This window comes from Panthera tigris, chromosome C2 (assembly GCF_018350195.1).
Source record: "Panthera tigris isolate Pti1 chromosome C2, P.tigris_Pti1_mat1.1, whole genome shotgun sequence".
NCBI classification, from domain to species: domain Eukaryota; kingdom Metazoa; phylum Chordata; class Mammalia; order Carnivora; family Felidae; genus Panthera; species Panthera tigris.
This window is the reverse complement of record NC_056668.1, coordinates 84,731,587-84,742,216: the sequence shown is the minus strand read 5'-3', so window position 1 is coordinate 84,742,216 and position 10,630 is coordinate 84,731,587. Positions and strand designations below refer to the sequence as shown.

The following is a 10,630-nucleotide window of genomic DNA, read 5'->3' as shown; positions in this document are numbered from 1 at the left end:
TTCTACACTAGTCAATCGCTCACAATTACATCAGTTCAACCAGGAATTATTCTCTTTTCCTTTCCAAGTTGTGATTGTCTCACAGTTACCAACACATAGATGAAGTTAATATCCTAGTCCTGTTGATGTCATTCTGGGTTTTCTTGTCAACTGTCATGAAAAATTTTGTCATTAGGCAAGTTGGTAGATGCCTACTGCCAAGTCCTCTTGCCTCATTAGACCAATTTCATAAGCCTTTCTGACTCTATTTGGTAGGAATGGAATCCAGACATCCATGTCTGAAATTAAATTCTCCCAGCAGCTACACCTCAAACATCTCTTTGCTTTCCTTTTTTTTTTCTTGGCTATGGTATGAGACAAGTTGGATAGGATGGAAATGGACTGCTCAGCTTTTAAACTTGCCATTCTCCATGGAGCATGCATATGGTCTACTCAATTTGAACAATTCCTGGGAGCAGGATTCAGTCCCTGATCCTGCCTAAGCTCACTGCCAATAGTGCTACAAGGGGGAAAATGGCCTTCTTTTTTTTTTTTTTTTTTTTTTTTTGCTAATACATCTGTGATATATATACACTGTATCTAGATCCACTTACAAGTAGTTGCTCTGTCAGTTCTTTGACTGCCCTTGCAAATCAATCAAAGGATCTACCATATCTCTGTAACAAAATAAATGATTTCTTAGGGCTGACCGACATTTCCTTGATACAATATCCTTTACAAGCATGCATTTTGTGAATCAAAAGTATGGTAAATACAACATACACTGAGTGTGCTTTTTTCCCATGACCAAATAAGAAAGGATTATTTATTCATTTATTTGTTTGCATATTTATGCTTACAGTTTTGTTTGGGGACTTGTCAAGTAAGAGATTAGAAGGCAATTTTCACACAAAAGCCCCAAAGAAACATGATGTTATTCTGTGGAAGTTATTTGATTGTTCTTCATAGTCTTTTCCTTTCAATTGGCATTTAGAGAACCAGCCACACAAGCTGCTCCGTACCTTCCCGCATGATACCATTTCTTCCTGTTCTCCTTATCTGTACCTGCGAGGATGCACAGCTTTCTCTTTTTTCTTTCTTGTGGGTTTGTGCAGTTTCTTGATGTTTGTGACAGGCCACGATAGGGGAAGCTTTTATCACCGTGGGGTTTGGAGGCCTCAGTAAATTGAAAATTGCAAATGAAATCCACTGGGCTTGAATTCATCAGCTATTATGTCAGATGACCTTTGGCAGCTGCTGATAAAAATGAGAGAATGTTAGCTCTGATCCAATTTTCAGCACTAACCATTCCTTTTCAAATCCATTCACAGTCAGGCAGCAGACACATGGGAAGTGAAAATGATAGGGTTTCAAGAGAACGGCATTGTGTTGCAGATTAAGATTTTCTCCCCCTATTTCTAGAGGTCGGCCCCCAGGCCCCTGTCTGGTATCTACCTATTGTCCAATCAGTTTCAATATCTGCTTCAGAGGACATGTTAGCCATCCTTACAGATAAGTGCTTACAGGAGAGAATGTTGGACTTAATAGTTTTGCTTAGGAGGCATCAAGGGTCGCAGTGTAGCAATATTGACTGGCACATGTTAGTTTAATCTGACATTCTAAGGAATGTGACACTAGATTCTTTTAGAGTTGTTGATCTCTAGGTAATTTTTGTTACCAGCTCTGGTTTTATAAAATTTATTTTTGCACAACTATTTATATTCATGAGTCCGGAGATATTCTAAAATGTCTGTCATAGCCAAGCAAAGGAAGCCTAAGCTTGTCTAAATAAGGTACGGAAGCCAAAATTATAAAACTGGGAACCAAATGACTTGTGTGTATTCTGTTCTTGCAATCCAGTTAAACATAAATGCTATCAATAATATTTTAAGAACCAGATTATCCTGAAATAAATGAGTTTCTTCCAGCGGTAGGTTCCTCAATAAAAGTAATAGATTTTTTTATCGTGCAGGAGGTAAAAATTAGACTTGTTATTTTCCACTGAGGTAGCATGAAACAGCAAAATAACACTATGGATGGTTGAGTCATCAGTATGATTTCCCCACCTATGAAACATAGAGGCCTTCTGAAAATAAAGAAAACTGAGATTAACCATTTTTCCCTTATTTGACTGTCCCAAAAAGGCAAATAATTTCTCCTTCAGTCTTTTGAATTCACTGAGGGAATAGTCCAACCAAATGTGAAGGCAAAAAGCATCAGATGATTGAAACCCATGTATAATTTTTTAAGCACTTAAAAAAAACTAATTAACTGAAAAATATTAAACCTGTATTTATATAGGTTTTCTTGATATGCAGATTCTTACTTTCATGTTTTCCCTTGACACTCTAATGGTTGACATTATATGAAAATAGGTGATTATATGTTAACAGTGTTGCAAGATGGCTTAGATGGCTCTTCTAAATGCCAGTCTTTGGAGGAAGAATATGGCTGTATGAGCTTCCTCATAAGAAAAACAAGTAAGTGCATATGTTATCTATAGGATGTATATTACCCATATAATATATCTCACTTTTGAAAAGTAATTATTTAAAGTTAATATCTTGCTGGGTTTTCCCCCCACCTTTTCCTGGTACTGTTAAGCCCTTTTAAGAGAAGACACTTATTTGCTGTTTAATGAGCATGTGTAAATAAAATGTGACACCAGTGATGGTGTCCAAAAACAAATATGCACATTAAAAGTCAATTATTATTGAATAATATTTTAAAGGACTCAAAGTCAAGTTGTAAGCAATGATTGAATCTAAAATTAAGTGGGACCACCCAACCAAAAGATATGAATTCAGTATATTTGTGGCTGCCTTTGATTTTCTCAGATAATTGATTTTCTAAACTTTTTTTCCAAACCAATGAAGGCACACATTTTGGACTCTCATGGATAAAGAATAAAGCCATGATACATGGTTTTCTGGTCCTACACACCATCCATTTGGACCCCAGGGAAGTGATGACATGACTGGTTTTATAAAAACAGCACTACAACCTTGTGTGGTTTAGCCAAACCACACTTCAGACACAGCAGACAACAGCTCTTATCAAAAGGCTAAAGTCTGCGGCTTTACAAGTTTATCAATGACTGCAGTCACACATCGCCCATTTCATCCATATTCATGTGGCAGAATTTGTTTCTCTGAGTTATAGCTTCCTCATACCTCTACCTGCCTTTAGGTTTGCAATGGATACTGTCACTACTTCCCAAAAGAAGAAGCAATGATTTAACAATGAGCATGTTCTTAGGGGACTGCAACTATGACAGGCCCAAGCCATTCAGCTTGGACCCAGTGAGCTAACAGGAATCTGCCAGAAAAAACAGCAGCACCCACACTTGGCTGGGTCCTAGGACCTGGCTTTCAGCCACTATGATCTGCATGCTCAGATAGATGGAGCAATTAGATAGGCCTGTTAAGTCTTATGTCTTCATTATTGATTTATAGTATGAACTCAGCATGATTATTGAACCAGAGCAGCCAGTGAAACAAATGAGTCATTGATCTTTACATAGGCTTATATTTCCAATTTATATTTGGGGAGGAAAAACATGGATATACCATTATTTCTGGTATTTTGTTCAAAGGTTTGAACAGAGATTTGGGTAATTCATTGTTCCCACCTTCTGACCTTTCATTGTCATTGCTTCTATAGAAACACTATCCAATAGAACTTTCTGTTATGATGGAAATGTTCTACTCTATCCTGTCCGATACAGTGGCCACTAGTTGCCTGTGGCTATTAAGTATTTGAAATGTGACTAGTGTGACTGAGGAGCTGTATTTTTATTTTTATTTTTATTTTCATTGAAATTTAAATAACCACACATGGGTAGTGGCTACCGTATTGGACAATGCAGCAGCTTTATAGCATACCAAGCTTTTCTCCTCTCTCTATGAATAGCACTTGTTGAAATTTTACCTCTTTTTAAAGACCCTGCTTAAATACTACCCCTTTTATAAAGCCGTTATTGATTCTCCCACCTCAATATTCCCCCCACGTGTCTCTTAATACATATAATTTTATACTTCTGATTGATTTCTGCCTTGTATTGTAATTATCTGCTCTACCCTACTACAGACTGCTTGAGGATAAGGATTATGTCCACCCAATGATAGGTTGTCTACCACAAATATTTGAGGAATTAAACTGAGTTGTAGATTTTATTGGGGGAGGAGTTATAATTTTTTAATACATGCTAATTAGAGAGGTGCTGACACTTTTCATGCCCTCTTTTAAGAATGAATGTAGGAAAATCTGTATTATTTCCCTCTCTTGATTAATCTATTAGCACTGAGGTAGAAATACTAAAGAAAACTGTTATATTTTCTCCTCATCTTCATAGACAACAGCACAATGCTATGCATATAGGAAGAAGTCAGTAAATACTTCTTGAATCAGTGTACAAATGACTGAGAATTATTATCCAATTTTCAAATACTTTGAAGTCCCTGAATCAAGGAAATATGCTTATATTGGCTTCTAATGTTACAAAAATTCCTTATAGAATATTCACATAAATTTTTACTCAAAAATAAACTCTAAAAACTGTTCTATGCCTTGGTTAGGATAGTAGTTATACAACCGTATGTGCTTGTCAAAACCCAGAACTGTACACTTTAAGAGGATGAATTTTGCTGCATATAAATTATTTATGATGAATAAAAATACTGTGTACTTTAGTAATGCTTATAATTTTAAGTAGCTACTTAGCATTGGAGTACTAAATCAATGATATTTATTTAATACATATTACTAATTTTATTCAATTGTGTGTTTCTGTGGTGCTAGATTACACCTAGTTGACTTCTGAGGAATAGTGAGGTGATCTAAGACAAGTGTTCTATGATTAAAAAAGCACTAGATGTGGATGGAGTTACACCTTATTTTAAAAACCAAATTCTTCCACTTACTAATTTGAAATACTAGTAATAATTACCACATTATGTTTTATATCAGCTTATACTTGCTGAATACATACTGGATACGCTCTGTTCTCAGGACTCTATTAAAGTTAAGTCAATCCTCTGACAAGCCTATAAAGTTGGTATTATCCCCACTTTAAAGATGAGGAAACAGAAAGATTCAGTAACTTGCCCGAAGTCACACAGCATTTAAGTGGCACCTGGCCATCATACATTCTCCATATTTTTTGGTGTATCTGACGATTAGCATAGTAGAGTCAGGAGACAGGTTTAAGCATTACACATGGGCTCTTACCAATATTATCATATTTGAACATGTATTCTCTTCAATAAAAGGAAGATAATATTATTTTCTTCCAGTCTCACAAGGAAGGCTGCTCTGATGGCCAAATGAGACATTAATATGGAGATGCGATTACCCATTTTAGGAATTGTGCCTAGTACTTATGCTTGGTGTTTTAAGTTAAGGTTGGGGTGCCTTTTTGTGTATTGGGAAACACATTGATCTCAAGTATGCTTCATTTGCTGATGAGAGATCCTCCTCACTCTCATTTTCATAATTAGTCATGACTGTACTTGAGGAAATCAGGGAAAGGGAACAATAAAGATTTTAGCCTCCCGTCACCTAAGTATATAAGAAAGACCTTTGGGTCATTTTTCCTTTTTGAAAAATCTGGGAAAGAAAAAAAAGTAGAAGAGATGAGAAGGGAAGGAACTGGAGGTTGAAGGAAAAAGTGGGAGAATCTCCCAGAGCTCACCAAAAAAACACAATTCAACCAAGAAGAACCATTCTAGCACTTTCCTTTACCCTTTGACTCCTTCCATTCACTCAGCTGGGTACTATCAGAGTTGCAAAACATTAGCCAATGGATGGATTTCTAATGTAAAACTTTTAAGAAGAGTAATAAAATATTTCAATATCAGAGCACTTAGAAATTCTCATTTCCAGAATATACATGGAGTATGTGGGGTGGGGGGTTTGAATGAAGTTAAATTATTCTACCTAGTATTATTTTAGACATTTTATATCTATTCAGTGTCTGTGAACAAATTACTTTAACAGGATGCATGTCCATGCACTTAAATTCGTTAGTTTATAAATACCCAAAGTTATGTCCAAGCAGATTTATGAGTAATGATCAAACTGTACTAATTAGTACCATCTACCAATGTATTGTACTCATTTCCGTTTCATAAAAGCAGTCATTCAGATGAATAAGAGCCAGTGGTTTTAAGGAGTTCAGGATAAGTGGAGATCTTAAAGAAATTTAGCTAATTATAGTAAAATCTAAAATACTGTGCTTCTTCACACTTCTTGTAAACACAGTCTTCTGAGGATATTCAGAGTTTACTTTTTTTAAAGTGGGGTAAGGAGAAAAGTTTTCAGAGTCAGAATAAAATTGTTTTAGTTCTTTTGGTCAGTTAATATTAAGTATGATTCAAGTCTAAAGTTGACATTGGCCATTCATTTTCATTGTGAAGAAGAAGAAGAAGAACAAGAAGAAGAAGAAGAAGAAGAAGAAGAAGAAGAAGAAGAAGAAAAGAAGAAGAAGAAGAAGAATAGCTTCCATTCCTTAAGTGTTTTTTCCCCATACAAATGTAATACAGGGTAAATCCCTCTAACTACTACAATCAGTAAACCCCTAAACCCCCACAGCGGCTTAATAAAAAAAAAATCTAATAGATAGCAGTGGAATCTTATATGGGTCATATGGCTCTTCCTTGTGGCTTTTCTCTAAGTGATGATTCAAGAAGACACCTTCTTTCCAACCTGCAACTTTGTCACCTCAAAGTCTCTTCTATATTTTGGATGGAATAGAGAGGACTTTTACCTGCCCCAACCTACAAGTGACATATCTCTTCTGTTACATTCCATTGGTGAAATGTAGTCTTGTGACCTCACCTAGATTCTAGAGGAACAGGGGAATGTAGTTTACCTCCATGGCAAGGAACCCATGGGTTCCTTGGGTAGTGAACCCATAATATTGCATCTGCCATAGCTAGACAGTGCTTTATATATATTGACTCATTTAATATGTACAAGAACACTAGAAAGTGAATGTTATTAACCTCACTTCATAGATGAGAAGCCAAAGATGCAAAAAGCTTAAACAAGTTGCCTAATTTTCACATAAATGGTGGAACCAAGATTCAAATACAATCTGTCTTAAAAAAAAACACTATTAACAAATTAACATGCAAAAATATATGGAAAAAGGTTATGAAAAAAAGAAATAGAGCTAGTAACTTGGTTATGAGAAATGCTCAGGCTACATAATAACTAAAGAAATGGGAATTTAAGGGGGAAAATGTTTTAATTTGTGAAGTTAACAATAGCAATAAAAAGTTTAATGCTATATCCAATGCTGACAAAGGCATGGTAGAAATAATTGAAAGGAAAGTCACCAAACTATTAATAGTAGTTGTTTTCTGTTGGTAGATTTATGGGTGATAGGTATCACTGATTTACCTTTAAAAATTATTGCATTTTATAAACATGTAAACACCTATCTACATGCATGTGGACACATGACATATAACTGCTTTGTAGAAATCCCAACTGGGGCTATGGCAGGGCACGACTCTGTACATGTAAGTGAACATATTACTTTAAAGAAATATGGAGGCATGCATGGTCCTGAAAATTTCCACCATCTCAAAACAAACAAACAAAAAAAATGCACTGATTTATTTCTGTGGCTTTTGGGATCTATCCTCTTTTTATACTCACTCCTGGAACTTGTGTCTCTTAAATTCATTTCTGAAAAGAAATATTGATTTTGGCAGTAATAAAGCTGTCAGAACATTGGTGGAGAGATAGTATCACATAATTAAGAAAGAAACTATCATGTGTTATCCAATAGTAAGATTAGTCATATGGAAAGCAATGTAAAGACTGCACATGCAGAATAAAGCAGACTTAAGAAGACAAATTCTGACAAAATGGACAGAAGGCTATGGGGGTGGGAGTCGTACAGAGGATGGAGGGTTTCATAATGCTTATGTTTCTGGCCATTTGGAGAAATACATTTCAACTCAACAACCAATTCAGATATTACTCTTTTAGCTAAAAAGGAAGACGCTAACCCCTCTCTCTTCCATCATGATAGCATGTCATAGAGCACAGAGTCACTACACAGTTTTAATAAGACAAGTCACTTATATTTTTTTGTGTTAGAAAGAGCAAACTTTCATGAAGATCATTTGGTGAATTTATGCTCCTTTAAGTGAATTTTGAGAGATTTCATTAGCACAGTCCAAAAATAATCTGTAAACAGTAAAGGGGTCCTGAAATATAGTGGCCAAAGCCAATATAGACTAGCATAGGACCAAAATAATATAGGGAAAGTAAAACAAAATCAAAGAAGATAGAAAATAGATCTCTGTAACCTGGGAAAAAGAAAAATTTCATTTGAATAGTATTTCTCTGACTGAGGCACATGTAAGGTTTTAACTTTAAGGCCCATTCACCAAATCTAGTTTGCCTTGCTAACTTCATATGATTTCTCAAAAGTAAGATTCCAGGTTTACATTAGTCAAAGAAACAATTAGCAATGGTTATTTTTGTAACATGACCAGTTATTAGAGCAGCATTTTTATATTTTAATGCAACACTTCCCCACATACAATTTATAAAGTACTGATTCTGAGTAAGAGTAATAAGATATTATACAAGTAAAGATCCTGTGCTGGGTAAAACAAATGATAAAAAGATGTATTAATGACAAAATTTATTAGAGCCTTTATTAGAGCCTGCAGTGGGTGTAAGGAAGAAAGAAATATAATGTTCAGCATTTCACCAGTGAACCCTTGTTTGGCCATGAAACATGTTGAGGGGCCATCGTCTTTTGGGTCATGTTTTGGAGACAATGATTTGGCACCACTTCTCTTCACCACGAGAGACCTTTCTCTTTAGTTGTGAAAGGGAGAATAATGCAGTGGTTTGGAGAGTGGGTTTTGGACCAGACTGCTGGTATTTAAACTCTGGGATTTGCTGTGGACCCTTGGGCAAATTACTTGACCTCTCCTGGTTTCAATTTCTTTATCTCTAGGGTGGGCAAAATGGTAGTACCTAGTGAGGACAAAGTTATTGTGAGCATTACATAACTTGACACACTTGGAGTACCTAGGACACCTTCTAGCATATGATAAATTCTCAATATTAGCTCTTGACTGCTACAGCAAATAAGCACTTGCACCAAATATCCTTCTTTATGAGGACAGGTCCATATCTATTTGGGGGTATGCTATACAAGACACGTTCTTTATTTTTGTAGGTTTTTCCCAAAGACTTCAAATGATAAGCCCATTTTTAAAAAGTCTAAAATTTGTGATTAAAACCAGAGAGATTTCCTTTTTTCTAGCTTAAAAACATGACCATTTGAACTTTTGTTTTTCCTCTTTAGACCCTAATTCTCGTCATTTTTCAGTGGTATAATGACAAATGAGGTTGCTTCACCATCAGAGCTCTCAGAATGACCAGAACCTTCTACTGAGGAATAGGTCTTAAATTTCACATCCATGAATAGCCAGAACCCTAAGGTTTGTTTAGTGCTTCATAATGCTGACAATATGTTTTCACATGCGTAAGAATGTGGTTCTTCCTATACCATGTTCCTTTAGTCCAGGCTGCCTTCTTGCCTCCACCAGTAGGTTTAGCTTTATGTTCAACCCCAAGCAGGAAGCGTGAATTATTTATTACTCATTTATTTAAATCTATCTCATTCCTTATGCAGGATTTCCAATAGATAACAAGAGATTGACTCACTATTCATGTCGGCTTTGATACTCATCACCCCACCTCCCCCAGCAGATGACCCACTGCTCTGGCACCCAGTAGCTGGATCTCACCTACTTGGTCCAGCTCCCTCCTACAGAGCCCACCCTGGCACCACCTACATCCTGTTTTGTGGCCCCAAAGTCCTTCATTTCAACTCCTAGGTCCCAGATAACCAGATCTACATCACAATCTGTTTTAAGGAATCCTTGATCAAACACTCTTTTATAGAGCCTCTTGAGGCAAAAATAAGGAAAACAATATACGATGATGGTTAGTATTTTCAAGGAGTCATAGTAATTTCCATATTCACATCCCTCAAAAAGAAAAATGTAACAATATTGAATTCATGGGAAGGACAATGCTTGCAACTTTTTTGTGGGAAGTATTTGTCCAAAAGTTTCCCCATTTTCTGTTTAATGTCACAACCAAAGAACTAAGTGTGATTTGTCCAATTAGTTCCTCCAATGAAACAATGGATGTCATTATTGTCAATCAAAAATTGCTAGAGTGCCTCCACATGTCTTTGAAGCAAATATCCAGTTTATTTGCAATTTAGAGAATATACATATACTTAGACTTAGGCAAAAGAAGAAAATAGGGACCTGAAACTGTTATCCAATGTCTGAATTGTATACACTAACGAGTTTTTTGACTGATTTATTCAGATTTTCCCATCTTAAGAATTCTAACACCCTTAAAACACAGATTAATTTTTCTGATACTTACCTGTTCCCTCAGCTCCCCTAAATAATACTGCCCAATTTTTTTCCCTTTTTTATTGTGGTAAGACCTATATAACATAAAATTTGCAATTTTAACTTTTCTTTAAATGTCAAGTTGTACAGTGTAGTCTTGGCTTCAAGAGTAGATTTCCATGATACATCACTGAAATACAAAACCCAGTGCTAATCCCAACAAGTGCCCTCCTCAATGCCCA

The 10,630-nt window shown here is 35.8% G+C and overlaps 1 long non-coding RNA gene across 4 annotated transcripts in view; it reads right to left on the bottom strand.

The window, feature by feature from the left end:
* Positions 1 to 825: 825 nt before the first annotated feature.
* The window catches only part of LOC122230475, a 36,036-nt gene continuing 26,231 nt past the window's right edge, over positions 826 to 10,630 (bottom strand). For 2 of the 4 annotated variants that reach the window (XR_006207449.1, XR_006207447.1), the window contains one exon: positions 826 to 1,236. This is a non-coding gene — a long non-coding RNA (uncharacterized LOC122230475). The remainder of the gene's footprint in view (positions 1,237 to 10,630) is intronic. The other 2 variants (XR_006207448.1, XR_006207450.1) reach the window with 1 other exon arrangement.